The sequence below is a fragment of the Scardinius erythrophthalmus genome (assembly GCF_964197995.2).
Source record: "Scardinius erythrophthalmus genome assembly, chromosome: 4".
In the NCBI taxonomy this organism is placed as follows: domain Eukaryota; kingdom Metazoa; phylum Chordata; class Actinopteri; order Cypriniformes; family Leuciscidae; genus Scardinius; species Scardinius erythrophthalmus.
Window position 1 is genome coordinate 47,270,010 of NC_138224.1, and position 18,807 is coordinate 47,288,816.

The 18,807-nt window shown below is 36.7% G+C and overlaps 1 protein-coding gene and 1 long non-coding RNA gene across 2 annotated transcripts in view; one reads left to right on the top strand and one right to left on the bottom strand.

Moving 5' to 3' along the window:
* The window catches only part of LOC308689646 (NACHT, LRR and PYD domains-containing protein 3-like), a gene marked incomplete at its 3' end in the record, with an annotated part of 208,992 nt that extends 196,353 nt beyond the window's left edge, over positions 1 to 12,639 (bottom strand). Inside the window, exon 1 of the mRNA XM_081363476.1 lies at positions 12,554 to 12,639. The remainder of the gene's footprint in view (positions 1 to 12,553) is intronic.
* Positions 1 to 18,807, top strand: part of LOC308689647 — a 1,235,845-nt gene that overhangs the window by 491,692 nt on the left and 725,346 nt on the right. The window lies entirely within an intron of this gene.

The window sequence follows — 18,807 nt, forward strand, 5'->3', positions numbered from 1 at the left end:
AGTGGTCAAAATCATGTCTGACCCACTCCATATCTCTCGATATAATAATGCATCCTATCTTACTCGCGCTGTTCACTTTTCATATTCAACATAGATGGAAAAAAATAACATTATAATATTTTAACAAATATGATACTAAATGAGATTATTTAATGGCTACAACAGTATAGTAGGCCTATAGACTCTATTTGTACAAATTGCTGCACATTAATTTAATTAAATGAAACCTTGTAACGAATTCACACTGTAGGGTAGACTGTGTACAGTTGAGACACCTTAAATAACTTGCGTTCGCAGCAAGCACAAGTTGTGATTTTTGCTGTGCACTTGCATATTAGTGTCAGCTGGGAAGGAAATATAGAGACCAGACCTCTTGGAACTTTAATTGAATACATAGCGTTGGTAAAGCATACTGAAATTACATCCCTACAAATTTATTAGGCCCTACTGAAAATAAATGTATCGAATTTAAGCAAAGTAGCCTAAATGTTAAGACTGTAAGCCCTTTGCTTTTTTACTTAGCCTATAAATGACTCTTATATCCGACTTTGTGTTAACCCCCTGAGGTCGGCTATCGCGCCGGCGCGATAGGCTCGTTTTTTTCACTATTAGTGAAAAAAAAAAAATAAAAAAAAATATTAATTTTTATTTTATATGCTAGTGTTTTACATCAATCGATCCTGTTAAGTGTGTATTATTTTTGTGTATACTCACAATAAAAACAAAGTGTTGTGCTTTTCGACAAATAAAGAAAAACAAACGTGATGCGAGTTCTGCCTCCTCTCTGTAATTCTGAAACGCGTCCGAAAATGATCTGTAACTCAGCGAATACTTTTCACACAGACACGTGAAATATGTCTTTATGAAGCTGGCATTCTCTTCTTTTAAGTGAAGTAATTAATATAAAAAACAAATGTTTTCAACTCATGTAATCCGTTTGAAAGCAAGGAGAGGTGCCGTTTTTTTTTCATTATCTCTAATAAGCTGAGGCCACCCCGCCCCCGGCGCGATTCACATGGTAAATAGTTTAGGTAATCTCTGCTTCGCACACGCCCCCCCCGATCAATGCCTTGAAAACACGAAGTTTCATCAGCTCAGATTCACTGATAATTCATCGTGTTTAGAGAGGATCGATGGCTCGTTTCTCCGGCAAAGACGCTCTTCAGATGATTCTGGACAGCGAGGAAGAATTCACCTTTTCCTCAGAGGAAGATTGTAATTCAGACGAAGAACGGCAGCATTTTCAAGAGCGAATTGATCCCGCAGAGGATACAAGTTCAGAGTAAGTTGTTTACTGTTATATAATTCCTTTTCTGATAATATAGAACTTTATATATATTTAATTTCTGAAATTTTAGACTATATTTTCCCTAGTTTTGGCTAGCTTTTGACAACTTACAGGAACGATTGACTTACAATATCCCTAACATCCGTGGAACTTATATGCTCAAGTGTAAACTTTTTTTTTTTAAATGTGATATTGCTCTTTAAACATATTTGTATATTAAATATATTTCACTCAGTTTTGATTAGCTTATGACACTGATTCATGCTAAAATACTGCATTATGCATAATGTAGGCTAGATTGTTTGCGAATATCTGCTTATAGGTTATATGTGGTTTAGTGCAACTATATTTCAGCCTCCGGTAAAATATGTGATACTGTCTAAATACATTATATTTTTATATAAATGTTCTGGTTTTGGTTGGCCTATGACAGTATTTATCATGCTGCAGATGTTTTTGAATACAGACTGTGTAAATGTTTTAGTGATGTGTCGTTCGCGAACGATCCGTTTATTGCGTGCTTCACTAAATGCGTGCGGTCTATATGGCCCATCAATGGTCCATAACCATCAATTGCTCACCAGTTTACTTTGAATAATGTATGCTAACAGTTGTATTTTAATTTTTTTTTTTTTAGGAATGTGTCTGCTTCAAGCTCTCCTTCTCCAGCACCTCGCAGAGGGGCACGCAGGTGTCGTTCAGTTCTCAGTGCGATCGAGAATCATACTGAGTAAGTACATAGACGTAATATTTTACAGATGAAATGTAGCCTAATTGTGTTTACATCATAATAATATAAAAGTAGCCTACCTATTCTTGTGTGAAATGACAAAAACAGTTGTCTTTTTTTATCCATGGCCATTAGTGATTGATAATGATAATACAAGTTCTTTTATTGTGTTATCAGCATGCTCACGTGTTTTTTATTTTTTTTATTTTTTTTTTTTTTTACAGATGTGACAATGAACATGTCCAAGCACCTGTCCCGAAGAGAGCCTCCACAGAGGAATTACAATAAAACAGATTGAAAAACAAAACCTTTGAATCTCCTCTTCTTTGTTCAGGCACTTGATGGCCCATTAGCCACTGAAAGAGTGTATGTCACACCCCTGGTCTGAATCTCATTAATATTGATGGCCATTGGCCCATTAATATTGATGGGCCACCCCTCCCATGCATAAACCTCTTCTGACAAAAAAACTGTTTTAGAAAGTTCAAATCAATGTACTGTTTTATGAGAACGATGAGGCAGGATGATTTTCACACCATTTTGAAGCCAAAACTCAAAGCTACACAATTAATTAGTAAAAAGTCTTATTCACACATATTTAGTATGTGTTTTGAGGTCTTATTTCTGCAACTTTCATTTTTATTTTTTCCAATAACCACGCATAAACATTATTCTCTTAAAAATTCAAACATATACATGCATGTTGATCAGATATTTTGGTAGCCCTGTTTGTGCTATATAGAGTGAATTTACACCTTTGCCATTAATATGTTTATAAATAACTGAAAAAAGCTCAATTGTCAGAGCATGTCAGAACACCTCCAGGGCCCAGAAAACAGCTCAGACTCCAGAGGGTTAATTTAATTTGTAGAGGATTTTTTTAACTCAAACATTAACACTGAAATAAATGAAACTAAATTATTGTAATTTTTTTGGCACACCACGACGAGTGGCGCTATGCATTGTTCTAAAGCCAGGTTTTATTCTGGCATGTTGAATTAGTGTTCGACAAACGCGGCGGCGCGTTCATTTGAATGAAGAGCGCTTCTCGCTCGTGTGAGCGAACACCCACTGGAACGTTAGGACATGTCGCAACGAGTGAATCGTGGCCGAGTGGTTGAACTTACGTTACGATCATTTAGATGACACGGGTTCGAATCCCGAACTAACTTGGACTACTGATATTTTTATATTAGCCTATTAATGCATTTTATAGTCTATTGTTGATGCAGAGAGATTTGTCTAGTTCTAAAACATAGTTTTTTGCTTATAGCCTATTTACAAAATAAAATCACCATGCATTTCCATTTTACACTAAGGAACAAATATTATACAATGACTTTACTTCTGTAGCCTATAATAATTCCAATCGTAATTTCAAAAGCAGTTCTGTTAAATTTTTATTTATATATATATATGACGTTTAAACGACAAACAATAAAATCAGAACCAGTATTCTGTTGCGTTCATGGTTCCAGTGGCAGTAATGCATCCACGGCTTTTCAAAATGTCACAAAGCGTTTTGAGATTGTTTTGAATGAAATATTGAAGTTTATAATTAAGTGTTTTGGCACACCACGACGAGTGGCAAACTCTTTGTTTTGTTTTGCAAACTCAGCTAGCCTGTGGGGGGTTTGGAGAAGGCAATAGTTGCTTTATCGTGGGGGTGCAGGACAGAGGTGTTAATGTTCCGTCTTTCATATGGAGAGTGTCGGAGCCAGCCTGATGAGCAGGCAAAGGCAAAATTCTTTTAAGGATTAATCTCAAAATCTCCAAAAGTCCATAGCCTATGTACAGTAGGCCCTATGTCTTATTAAATTATATTTTGTAGTTTTATTGATTGTATTTAAAGGTTTTCCACACACAATTTCAATTTAGCAGATACAGAGCTCTTTAATTCGCGACCCACCTCGTTTTATTGTAAGGTGAATTCAGCAAGGCATGTTGTATCTTTGAAGGAACAAAAGCTATTTGTTACAGTTTTTTCTTTCGTTATTTGTGTGGATGACACACAGCGACATATACAGCATTATCAGTGGTGTTTTTTTACGCTGAAATGCTTAATTTCGAGAAAGACCCGCCGCGCGCAGTGAGGGAGACCAAACTTACTAAAAAAATATCCAGCGCGAGAGAGGCAAAGAAAAACGCCTGTTCTTAATTTATGTTGCTTTGAACTTTTTTCGTTTTGTACCGTTTTAATTTTTTAATTTAGCTGCAATTTCTTTGACAATAGAAATTTAAAATGTTGCAAGAATAAGATTCTGTGTTTCTTATTTTGCATCACAAAGGGAATAAACTCTATCGATGCAACCCTGTTTAAATAAATAAACTGTCCCGACACTTTATTCATACCTTGAAATGTGCGATGGGTTTTCAAACTTAATTAATTTTCTTTTTCTTTTACATTTTCATTGTTTATTTTTTAATTGAAAGCAATACTGTATTGAAAGTATTTTTCTGATTTGTTCGATCTGTTTTGAAAAATGTCTTCCGTTGCTATGGCCCGGTATCACTGTCAGTCATCTCAATCTCGTGAATGATTCACACACACACAAAAAATAATTTAGCAGATTAAAGACAAGCTTCATCATCTTCATTTTCTGGTGCAATCGGCTGACAGTCTTCCTTCATCAGATGTGTCGTCTTTGCAGCGGCTCAACTGGAATGTAGCAAATTTATGTTGTAATGTACAATTGATAATTAAACAAGATGATTGACTTTAATAAACAGATGCATATTTAAGCATCAAGAACGGAAAAACATAAACACTGTCGGCTACACTGAGATTCGATCTCAGATCATTTGAAGCTCCGAGAGGCTATTGATAATGCATTGACCACAGAGCTATCTAGGTCTACTATTTTCTACTATTTTTAATAGCCTAGGTCTATTTTATCTGTTTTAAAAGTTTGTTATATTCTTTTTTATTTGTTTATTTTTTTAACATTGGCAATTTACTGTCTCGAAATTATGTGTCGAAAAAAAAAAGTGTTTTTACAAGACCTTGTGCTGTTTATTATTATTATTATTATTATTATTATTATGCAGATGTTAATTCAGCCATTCTGTTGGATAAAAATTGTCCCTAATGTAAAATGGAAATGAATGGTAATTTTATTTTATAAATATAAAATATTTAATATAGGCTATAGAAGAAAAAAAAACAATATGGTGTAGCAATATTTTAGAACTATCAAATCTCTCTGCATTAATAATAAAAAAGTAGCCCATGTTTGTTCGGGATTTGAACTCGTGTCATCTGAATTATTGAAACGTAAGTTATAGCCTACCACTCGGCCACGAATTTGTTTTGTTTTATTTTGTTTGAAATGTATTTTTACATATTTTGCTTTCGCTAATGTTAACCGATTCTGTTGTAGCATAATAGTTTTTTTTTATATTATAATATTCATAATATTATATATTCATAATATTTTTTATTTTTTTTATTTTAAATAAACAGATAGGAAACTTACCTTTTAAAATGCCGCAGTTGCTGCTGTTTTGCCCTGTCACTTGCGCCACCCGGTATAGCCTAGTCATTTTGCGAACGACTTTGAAATTCGACTGGTTTATTTTTGCTTCGGCAGTAATAGGCATTGTGGTTGATTATTTATTAAAGAATTCAATTGTTAATCATAACAACATGTAAGCCTATTTAATTCTGAATATAACAAAGAATGCTTAAACCGACTAACATCGGTTAGTAACTGCAAGTCCTGAAAATGTTTTAATTTTACGGTAAATTATTTAAATTTATTTCACTGTTATGTTTCAGTTAATAAATCTACAAACACATTAAAATAACACGAATTAAATGACAAGTAACCTATTGACATAGCCTTTCTAAATTATAGAAAAACTGGGCACACAATGTTAACGTGTGTCTACTTTGTTTAAATTTAATGAATTTGAACTCGTTTAACCACAATATTTATCTTGAATTTATCTGTGACCTCAGCTCAGATTACTGCCGTGGCAGATTACGTCATAAAGAGAATAAACTGACACTTTTCAAAGTCTGTGATTACAGCGCCACTCAGCGGTAAAAGGCAGCAAATACACATCCCAATTTTGCTGCCGCGGGAACGGCGGTGGTAAAAGTCTCATTCTGGTTGTCCACCATCTGTAGCTGCGTCCTTTGCAACCAAGATTTGCAACCTCTCCCTGCCCGGGAGATGAATCTGAACTTTCTCGCTAACGTTACATTCAGTGAGCCTTTTTAAACTTCCCGCAACACCGGAAGACGCAGCAGAAACAGGACACCGTCCGCGCTTTCCTGCCTCTCAGCATCACCCGAACAGAAGACAAATCGCAAGTATATTTATCTGATAAAAGCTGTTCCAGGTGTCTCGAGAACTTAGGTTTCTGTATGTAATAATTACTAGCTTTTCCCTTCTCTCTATTTCTTTCTTTCTTTCTTTCTTTCTTTCTTTCTTTCTTTCTTTCTTTCATTTCATTTTATTCTGATCACGCATTTTCTTGTTTGGTTAAATGTTTGTTTGTTTTATTGTTTGTATTTTTACGTACGTTTGTATTTGTAGCTCATATAATCTCTAGTGTTACATTTATTAAAATCCATATATACTTTTAACTGTCTCTGTGTTTGAAAGCCCGCTTTTATAAAGTCAATGAAACAAAAGATCTAGCTACAAGCTCGATATTATAGACTACATTGAGTAGTTTTAATTAATAAACTCAGAAAGTTTGATGTTCGTGGCAGAAGATAAACTTTCTTGGAGTTTGTAAATAGATACCCCTTCTTAACTGTGATAATCTTACATTTATTCGCTGGACGAATGATTGATGACCAGACCAGTTACAGAACAAGGTAATCTCGATAATTGATGAAGTAAATGTACATGCGATTTCTGAATTATTATGACCATGTGATATTGATACCTAATTCGCATTCACCCAGAGTCGTTTATGCTGCATTGAACTTCTAAACACTCCAAATATACAACAAAATGCATTTAAGGGCTAAAAAAGTGGATTTAGCATGATATGTCCCCTTTAACTGATCTCAAGCTTTTGGTTCTTTGTAAAAATGGATTGTTTTTACTCTGTCACTTTAATTTTAAAAATAATAATAATAATCATTAAAAACCTAAAGAAAAAGTGTAGCCTCTGAATAAACAATTGTTTTAATGGGGAGGGCACAGTTAGGCTGACCTGCGCGTTTACCCACGATGGGTATCAGAATCGGCGCAAAGCAACATCATCTTTCTAAACACTCAATGCCAGTGCAGCACAAACACTGAGTGATGCTTGGGCTGAATTTAACACTAGGATCATGTGTGTCCTTTGGAGGATCCAAAAGCAGGAATGCTTTGAGTGAAGGGTATGTAAAAGCAGTTCAGGAAAATAGGGACACCCAAGCAATAGCAACACCCTAGCAACCACCCAAAATACATTAGCAACCGCCTAGAACACCATAGCAACCACCCAGAACACCAGAGCAACCACCCAGAACACCCTAGCAACCACCCAGAACACCATAGCAACCCACTAGAAACACCCTAGCAACCGAGGTTGCTCCATCTATCTATCTATCTATCTATCTATCTATCTATCTATCTATCTATCTATCTATCTATCTATCTATCTATCTATCTAACTTTAAACTACTTCAAACTATAAACTACTTTAAACTATTAAAGGTGCTGTATGTAGTTTTTCTACTAAAACGAATCCTTTTTTTATTGCCTGTGTGTGAAGGGGTTGTAATCTCAAATGATCCACTTTGCGGGTTTTGCTATTACCTCGGAAAGCAAGTATTCTTATTTTTATGTGAAGGTGCCAGGTCGAATTTACCGCGAAATCCAGTGACGTGACCTGCACGCGCGCTCCCGAGCCTCTCGCCTCATCTAGCCCAGTGGTTTTCAAACTGTGGGTTGCGACCCACTTGTGGGTCACACACAGAGGTGGAAGTAACGAATTACAACTACTCACGTTACTGTAATTAAGTAGTTTTTTCGTGTACTTGTACTTTTATGAGTATATTTTTAAGTCTGTAATTTTCCTTGTACTTAAGTACAAATTAAGTTAACTAATGTACTTCGCTACTTTAAAAATCACATTCGTTACTAAGTACTTGTACAATCTGAATTAAATTAATATTCAAATCTTTGACCAGCATTTGGGTATCCTGTATCCAATAGAAATAACTGATCGTGGGCGGGCCAATAAAAACCCTTGTATTTGGACCGGGAAAAAAGCCCGGTTTCTGGAGAGCTATTCGTCCTCGCACGTCCTTCACTGTAAAGGTGTATTTTAGCTGAATTCAATGAAAATTCCGAACAAATACCGGATGACGAGTGCCCATGGCCACACCTGGAGGAGTTGTTCACATACAGAGCAAGGAAAGGAGACAGCGTGCAAATGCAATGCAAACTTTGTTTGCCATCTGCAGTGATTTCGGCTTACAAGACTTCAGCCTCTAATCTCAAAAAACACATTATGGTAAGAAGACTTATAACTATATTTGTGTGATAGTTGTTTTCGTTTTTAATGTTGGGTAGACCTCACGATACTAAATTTGACTAAAAATATCACTTGAAACATGAGCTTCAGCGTTACCCAGGTGACGAGCACATAGACCATAAAAAAAAGAAGATTTAGCATTGTAAAGAGGCGCTTAAAGTTAAATTTGATGTCATTGTCAACAAATTATTTTATTCATATTGAATCCATGTTTTAAGCTTATAATAAACGGTCTAATGACTCTTTCATAAAAACAGTCTCTTGCCGCGACCCACTGGCGTAACAGTGTAACTGCACTGATTGACAGCCTGTCTAGATTGCGCATGTGTCAGTGATAGTGCTAAATGCTGATAACTTTTGAAATATTAGGGTACTTGTGGCTTTCTTGTCCAGTCAGATTTTTTTTTTTTAATCTGTTTATAAATAAAATAACCCAACAAGCTTATTTATGTTGCATCATAATTCATTAATACTAATAAAAATATTAGACCATTTTTATAACTTGATTCCCATAAAAATTATATGAAGAAATAATATATAATTTCCTTTGTACTTCCTCTGTTATCTTTTCAGAGGAAACGTCCATCAAAGATTGATCAGTACGATGACATTGTGACAGCAGCAGCACGTAGTCAACATAAGACCACAGCCACACCAAACTTCAGGTTCAGAAAGTGAAATGTCCAGAGTTTAAGGCCTTTGCCCAGTTGTTGGTTTGCAGTGAAAAGTACTGTTTATATACATGTTTAAAAACCATTTAACATTCTTTAAACAGACAAAATTCCTGTACTGTGTTTATTCGTATAAAACACAAATTGCCTGTGTTTGATCCATTCATATTTCTGATTTGATTCAATGGATTTGATGTTTATTCAATAAATATCACTGGCTAAAAAGTAATTAGTACTTGAGTAGTTTTTGAGAGGGGTACTTTGTACTTTTACTTAAGTACATTTTTAACACCAGTACTTTTACTTGTAATTGAGTATTATTTTAGCAACTACTTGTACTTGTACTTGAGTACAAATTTTCAGTACTCTTTCCACCTCTGGTCACACAGTGAGAAAAGGTGGGTCGCACAAAGGCACTTAGCTGCAGCTAAATTTACATTACGATGAGTGAAACAAAACCAGTCCGATTAATGACCAAACGACTCTTAAGTGAGTTTTAGCGCCCGCCAAAGTGAATTTTTGTCCCGCCAAAGTCTTATTTGATCGGTGAGTAATGTAGATGAACTGCTGCGCTTGTGACAGAGTGCATGTTTAACTGAAAGAACGAGCAGAGAGAGAGAGAGACCCGGTCGCACGCGCTCTCTCTCTCTCTTCGGAGTCAGGCGAAAGTGTAAACAAGTCTTCACCGTCTCCAAACTAGGCGCTGTCTTGCTCTCTCTCCCTCGCACATATTAATCAAAATAAATCGACACGGTGGTAAAAGGTCGGAAGACCAAAGTTTCATGTGGAGCATTTGGAGATTTTTTTTTTCCTTAATTACCGCTGGGTGTGAATTGTGCTAAATAAGTTGTTGCCTTATCTTCTCTGAAAAGCATCCCAGACATTCAGCTGACATAAAACAACACTTTAATTAGACGAAAAAAACTATCCAGTGATGAAATGTTTTCTGTGTTGACACAAATCTTGGATGTCCATGTCCAGTGCTGGGATAATCACACAACGTGCATGACACGTCCAATTCGCGAACTAATGACTCCTTTAAACCGATTCATTTTAATGAATGGTTAAAACAACTGATCTTTCCAACAGTGAACTCAGGAGACGTCTGAATCGGTGTATAATCAGTAACAATTTACAATAAGGTTCTATTTATTACATAAATTACATAAAAAGTACAGTTTGCTTACTCAAGCTTAAGCTTTAAAATAAATAAAACCACTTGTTTTTTTTTGAAAAGCATATGACTACATTTTTCCACACAGTGCTATCAAGAATCGATAAGAGAATCGGATCGATAATCAGAATCGTCAGTGGCATTATTATTATTGATAAAATCTTATCATTTCCCATCCCTATGTAAAGACGGTAAAATTATAATCAAACATTAAAGAACATACATGTTTTTTTTATGGGTTTTTTTAAGAGTTAAAAGTTTAAAATATTTTGCTAACATGAGGTCTTGTCACTGTCAGTCTTTTTACATCAGTGCAAAACTAGGGTATGCAGATTAAGACCATCAGCATGCATTGATTAATCCCATGGCATGTAGCAAAAAAAAAAGGTACGACCAAATCATGCTGGTGCGACCAACTGAGAAAGTTGGTAGCACCAGTGCAAGTGGGTCTTGAGATTGATTATACTTGTCTAGGTGGGTCCTAGAATGAAAACGTTTGGGAACCCCTGGTCTAGCCTACTGACTTTGCACTCAACAGCGACGACACTGCAACTTATGACATGGATTTATGACTTATGCAACTTATGACATGTCTGATAACACTAAGAAACGACCTGCGCCCAGCAAAACACAGACTCCAACACAAACTCCACATATTGATAAAAAACAAAACAAAAAAATGTTTTCTGCTGAAGCTCGTAAGGCCAGACGTGAATCGGATGAACTTCGGGTGAAAACACGGATCAACATCGGCAGGGCATTTGAATCATGGAGAAACCTTATCTACAAACCTAGAATGTACATTTCCTGAAGAAAATGTGAAGTGGTAGCCTGACTACGTCAGACTTCGTACTTCCGCTCAATTTCATTTCGCTTCTGTACTCAGTCTGAGACAGCTTCAGAGCTTTCTGTTTGCCACCGGTCTGGAAACAGCCGGGCCAATCAACGAACAGAGGGCGGGCTGAGAGCCGTGATGTACACGCTGATTGTACCGTGGATGCGTAGATTTACTTAACTTAACCTGCAAAAGTCGTTCACAGCCATGTTCACTCCGGTATTTCGCTCGATGGTTTTGTTTTCGCATCATACATGTGTTTACAGTGAAAGTTAAATGCGGCTGAGCATGCGCATAACACACGCCATAACCAAACGTTATGTGATTGGCTTACGGGTAACCAATGATTTTAAACTTCAGACAAGCGCCCCCTAGCAAGAGAGAAAACACTTCTCTGTTATGCCATTCCAGACTCTGTCTACGAAGCAAAGTGAAGTAGCAGAGTCTGGTATTACCATGCTAGTGAAGTGGTGCTTGCAGTGGCAAAATTCGGCACGGTTGATAGGGTTCCATACTTATCATGGTACGAGCATGGAGCATTAGTTCAACGTCAAGCAATAAAAGTAGCCTATTATTGTAACGTTGCAGTGGGAGTTTACCTTAGTTTCCAGCATGTTGTGTGATGCTTTCTCCAGTGTGTTGCATCTCAGTCTGGGGTGCGTTTCCCGAAAGCATCGTTGGCCAACTATGGTCGCAAGTTCATCGCAATGTCCATTGAACTCTATTGGTAACGACGGAACTTGCGACCATAGTTGGCCAACGATGCTTTCGGGAAACGCACCCCTGGCCGGTACCCACAGTGCTTGCTCATAAATTCGAGCACCCGCTTGTAAACTTATTGGTTGCAATCTGAAACATCACCGCTAGAGGCCGCTGAAAACTACATACAGCACCTTTAAACTTCAAACTAATTTAAACTTCAAACTATTTTAAACTTCTTCAAACTTTCTGGTCCAAACTTTCTCAAGCCAACTTAAAGTTTGTCTCAACAAACATTTTTATCTAGTTTATTATTATTATTATTGAGCATTTTCACATAGGTGAAATAAAAACATTAAATAATTTATTTACTGCCTTATGCCTTCTTCCTTTAAATATCACAATCCAGACACTTTAATTGGAGAGTATAGATTTTCTGTAGCCATCAAAAATACATCTGTTTGTCATAATCGATCTTCTCAATAAAGCTGATCGTCTGTGAATCAACGCCTTGCCGACAGAAGAGCGGAAGTGTTGAACATTTACATGTTTACTTTCCACCTCTGTATATTTCAGATTGTAAAGAGTCTGTAAATTAATCTAAACTAAAAGCAGAATCCCTAGAGTTCGATATCATTATAATCCTGAAGATTAATTCCTGAAGACTTACCGTGATGTGATATTTGTGCCAGTGTAAAATATGTTTTGGCTCTCTGTCACCCTGTTTGAGTTTGCATTCTGTGCGCTGTCTACACTTTCTCTTCCTCTTTATGGTTTTCCTGCCTGCAACTTTGACACAAGCAGAAAACAGGCTAACACATGTATCATATTTTCGGTTTCAGAGATTCAATTCTCGATCTGCCATGATTAAAAGATTTCACATAATCCACTCCTCTAACATCCCAGAGGAAAATTTTACTGCTCAAAGCTTGCTTTTCTATAGCTCAGGAGACAAATTTGAGATTCTCATCTAAGCCTTATTTTAATCTCTATTTTGTCTAAAATGTTTCTCATATGTTTCTCCTAAAATTCACTAGGAGGAATAGGTGAGACAGAGGAAAATGTTACTGCTCAGAGCTTGCTTTTAGGAGACAAATTTGAGATTCTCATCTAAGCCTCATTTTAATCTCTATTTTGTCTAAAATGTTTCTCATATGTTTCTCCTTCTCCTCAGAGGGAGTCATACCTGAGACTAAAAGGAGATGCCTTGCTAATCTCAATTCGGTGTTTTTAATGACTCATTTATTTCTCCTTTGAAAAAGAAAATGAGCAATACTGGAGCTACTATGGAGCAATATCCGAGTCTCTTGCTCACTCTCCCTCTCATGCACACAAACACACACGCACGCACATGAATGACTAATTCAATCAAATGACATTTTCCTCCTACCAGACTAGATTCACCATTCTAAACAACACAGATCATCCACTTCAGAACATCTTGATGGACCAAAGAAACAACGGACGGGAATGCTACTCTCTCTTCACTGCAGGACAGACAGAAGATCTATCCACAACCATCAGGCTTTAAAAATCTATAGCAAATGGCAGATTAGCTGATGTAATAAAGAAATAAAGAAATTTGAATCTGAATCTTTATTTAAATCAAAATAACATTAACAAATTTAAAGACATTTTAAAGACAGCAAAAACTGTTTAAACATGGTCATTACAAAATATGAACTAAAGTGCTTTTTTTTTGTAAAATTCTGTTTTTAAAACAGTAACAATTTTAACAATGTTATGAGCAGTGGCAGGCCAGGTTTACAACAATTCACAACAATAAACTTGAGTCTCTGACGCCAACATACATAATTTGAAAACAAGGACTTTTTGTGAACATTGTCATTTCAACAAATGTCTCTGTGTGCCCCATCCGATATTTACAGTGTTGTGGCCCTGATGCGGCATTTGTTTATGAAGGCTTTTTTTGACCTTACTTTTCTCAACCGGTGTCCAACCATCCAGTGTACTACAGCGCATGACGTAAGCTGCAAGAATAAAAGAAAAGAAAGCACAAATTACAGATTGCAGTTACCACAACAGTATTAAAGGAGAACTCCGGTCAATTTTAACATTGAGCTCATTTTTTTGTACATTTGGAGTGCTGTCAGTACAGAGAACAACGACAAAAATCGGTGTTGCCTACACCGTGTTATCCTGTTTTTAAAATTTGCACCCTGTTGACTTCAATGGGGCAAGTTTTAAACCTGCTTTTAGCCTCTTAACATCCTTGATGTGTCATTACAAGTGCACAGGTCATGTGAGTGATTCCTTCAGAGTGAACACGAGTGAATCTGGCTACAGTAGATGTGAAAGATATGAATAAAAATGATGTTATTTCAGCCAGCGCACATACCTGTATTTACATCCTGTTTTCGGTTGAAGTCCAAAGTAGTCGATTGTCGAGTTCACGCGCGTGATCATAGGTAACTAAACCAATGCGCATGAACTCGAGAATCGATTACTATGGACTTCGACCGAAAACAGGATGTAAATACAGGTATGTGCGCTGGCTGAAATAACATCATTTTTATTCATATCTTTCACATCTACTGTAGCCAGATTCACCCGTGATCACTCTGAAGGAATCACTCACATTAGCTGTGCACTTGTAATGACACATCAAGGATGTTAAGAGGCTAAAAGCAGGTTTAAAACTTGCCCCATTGAAGTCAACAGGGTGCAAATTTTAAAAACAGGATAACACGGTGTAGGCAACACCGATTTTTGTCGTTGTTCTCTGTACTGACAGCACTCCAGATTGACAAAAAAATGAGCTCAATGTTAAAATTGACTGGAGTTCTCCTTTAACAACTTTTTTCATCCTGATACGACAAAATTCACATTGTAATATCTCTATGGATCACACATAAGGAAATGCAGCAAAACTGTGAGGACAGTGAAACAATCATAACATTTAACGTAGCTATGTGATATATGGGTATCCAACACCTCTTATTGGGTTCCTGTTGATTTAAATTTAGTCTTTCCCCTTATTATTAGAGTCACAGGGCTGGACACCAGTTATCTTGCCAAGACGAATTTTATTCTTATATGTCAGGAGAGAAACTTTCAGAAGATGTTACATTCATGTCAGGTCTATGCGTTCTCGTGTTTTTCTTCCCTCACATCTCTTAGTTTCTCTTCTCTCACATCTCTTAGTTTCTCTTCTCTCACATCTCTTAGTTTCTCTGAGGTGGTACAGTAAGATAGAGCTTATATACATCACTGAACGACTTCCATTCATGGTAACAAACTCTGTGTCGTTGTTAGAACGTATATGTCATACGAACACATGGCACAATTCACTTCCATATTAAGAAACTATCTGCATCAGTTGAACACATGTACAGTATACACCCTTCTGTCTGTCTCTGTCTCTGACATATGATCTTTACATGCACCCATGCTATCTATAGTCTCTCATGCACTCAGACTGTCATACACACATAAACTCATAACTCTATAAGATAATACAACTGATTATGAATATTAATAAAAAATAATAATACAGATACATAATATTTAATAATAAAACAATATTAAAAGATGAAATTTTAGTCTTCATCTCCCTCCACTGGAACTACGTACGCTAGTTCCACACGTCACTCCCAGGTGGCCAACCTATATAGAAGTGATAGTGAGGAGGAAAAGCAGACCAAGAAATAGATTTAAAGGACAGAAGAATAGAAACAGAAAAGAAGAGAAACAAAACAAAACAAAGAACAAAACAACAAAGAACCCCCCATGTCATGTCCCCGTATACTATGTGTTATTTTAACATCTATGTGTATGTATTTAAAATAAACCCCAACCATCTAAGAAAAGAAAAACTAATAAGTCTTCTACCGGTGCCTTGACTCGTTAAGTACTTAACTCCTCAAGTTCCCGGCCAAAACAACAAACCAAAACAAACGTTGATGTTAAAAGATCCTATCCCTTGGGGTTGAAAATCAGTAAACGAGTATTCATTGTTTCTGGAGTTGTGTTTTGTAAGTAGTGTATAAAATCTCCTATTTCACACTGTATGTTCCATTCTTGGTTCCATCCATTTTATTAGTAATAATCAATTTGACAGGTTTGGTACTTTTCCTTCTATTAACACATAGTATGAGTTGTATTAATAGCAGGAACACAAAAACTCCTACCATAGTCAAAACTATCCATTCCGACCATGATAACTTTCCTAGGATATATGTTAGCTTCCTTTCAGACATTAATTTAGCTACACCATTTGCTACGATAACATGACCCATGGCTTGAATTCCCTCCTCTTGAGCTGCTTTTACACTCTTTTTAACTCTTCTGACCATCTCAAAGAGTTCATAATTCCTTTCTTCTACTAAATCGTTATTCCAACATTGTGGCTCCAATTGCAACAATTGCACATGTGGAACATGAATTCCACCCAAGTGAAGAGGATAGAGAATCTCAAGGCAAAATGGATCAGGGGGAATTGGACACAACTTCCCTCCGTATATCATGTTATCACTTATTCCGTCATGTAGTATACACCACTGTGCTTCTGACACTTGCCATGCACCTGTGGCTTGATCTAAAGGAACTACTTCCCAAACTGCGGAACCATTAAGAGATAGACTAAACATTGTAGAGCATGAGCAAATTACCCACTCATGTTCCTCAATACAACAATCTGTGGTAGAAATCATTGGTGTTTCACCTTCAGCCCAATATCCATTCTTTCCTAATCTAATTACCGAATTCCCTTGTCTAACACCCATTGATTGGAATTGCCTAACTGTCATAATATTGCGCTTCCCATATTGAGGCCATATCATGATCAAAGGTAACATTCCAGAACCTGACAACAAATTTTCATTAATGGCGATTTTAACTAGTGGGACATGTTTAGCAGAAGTTAAATTAAGTCGGTTACCAAAAACCACTAACAACGATTCTGCTATTCGCTCAGGAACTTGTCCCATTCGAATAACTTGTATATCCTCTACCATTTGATCCTTTAAATTCTGAGCTAAAAATAAACATGCCGCTCGATGTGTCTCAAAGTTAGATGATTTTGTTAATGCATCTGCCAATTCTTTTGCAGCATTATTAAGATGCTCACCCGCTGCTATAATATGCAATGAACCTTGTAGAGCCTCAGTGAGTCCTTTCCCCGTCATGGTTCCCACCCACTGAGTATAGTCGCTTAGTTGGTTCATTTGAGCAGTATTACTTATTGAATTGACAGAGCCAAATACCCCCGCTATATCTCCCCATATACTTCGAGGTTTACGATTTTTACTACTCAGAGGATTTTTAGAGGTATAATATTCAACTTCTTTTTCCAACCAACTTCTTATTTGTGTAAAATTACCACAATAAGACTGATCAAAAACGGTAAGAAGGGATTTCAAGTTATAATTAATGCGTTGTCGCACCATATGGGCTTCATTTATCAAGGTTTTGGTTTCTTTTGCCAACAAAATACCATGAACTGGTGCAGTAGTTGTATTTGGGCATGTTTTAGCTTTGTTTGATTTTTCCGCTGAAAGATAAAAACACCTTCCAATTTCCCCAGTTTCTAGTTCAGTTTCACAGTATTCATTCTCATCTTCTGAATGCCATACTCGCATATAATTTCCCTTGAATCTTGTTGTCCCCGAGGAAGCATCCCTCAGAAACCCTTCGCATGGCAACACTATGGGATAAATACACCCTTGGGCCAATGAGTCCCATATTGTAAGCATGTGAGTACGATTCAAAATGAAATTAATTTCCACATTAGTAGATGTTATAAGGTCTAACCCTATAACTTCACATTGTTCTTTTGAACAAATTTCTCTTCTTTGAGCACTACCAGTATACCCCCCGTCTTTCACAGGCCAAATTACTCTGCTTTTGTAACATTGATGGTGAAAGTTACATCCACCAAAGATGCCCTCACGATATTTAGCAAGGTCTTTATCATTACGTGGCACCCAATCCCATAATCCCCATCTGGAAATAAAGGGTAGAGTAAAATGTTGGCCAGTTTTCAGAGTTGCATTCCGAGTGATCTCCTGAACTCGGGGAGTCCATAAAGCTTGGCTTTCTTGGTAAATGCCAAGTAAAATTAAGAATAAGCATACCATTGTCGGTGGGTATTGAGAATAACTGGCAACCATCTCTAATCAATGTCAATGGAATTGATTCCTGAAATGGAAGCAGAGAAATAATTAACATCACTTCTTTACTCCCAATCTTTAAAGCTAATGGATGAACAGTGTTCAATATCAGGCCATAAGCCATCTTTATCATTTTGTTAATTCACTAAGCAAGGTTTAACTTGTGACCAATGATACCATCTATCTGTTCCTACACCTTTCCCTTTAAGGCAAACACTTGTATCAGTTGTTAAGAGTATTTCATATGGTCCCTCCCATCTAGGCTCTAAACCTTTTCTAGCAATACGTTTGACCATAACAAAACTACCTAACTCAGGATTGTGTGGAATATCAGTAGTGGTATGTTTTTCATCCCATTGCTGTTGAGCTTCTCTCACTTTCTTATTATTGTCTTTAGTAGCTTTGTCAAGCATTGTAATATAGCGTCGTAACTTTTCTTGGAACAAAGTAGAATCTCCTCCTGTTCCCGCAGGTGGCGGGGCATCATGAGGTAGAACCATTGCTCTTCCAGTCATCAGTTCAAAAGGGGTTAGTCCTGTAACTCTGTTTGGAGTTGCTCTCAAGTTCCACAGAATAGCAGGTAATAACTTATGCCAACCTTGGCCAGTTTGCAGAATGGCTTTGGTAAGAGCGGTTTTTAACGATCGATTCATCCTCTCTACCATTCCCGAACTTTCTGGATGGTACGGAATGTGGAATTTTTGTTTGATTCCCATCAATTTCATTGCTTCCTTCATCAATTTTCCAGTGAAATGAGTCCCATTATCAGAATCAATTTCATATGGAAGACCCC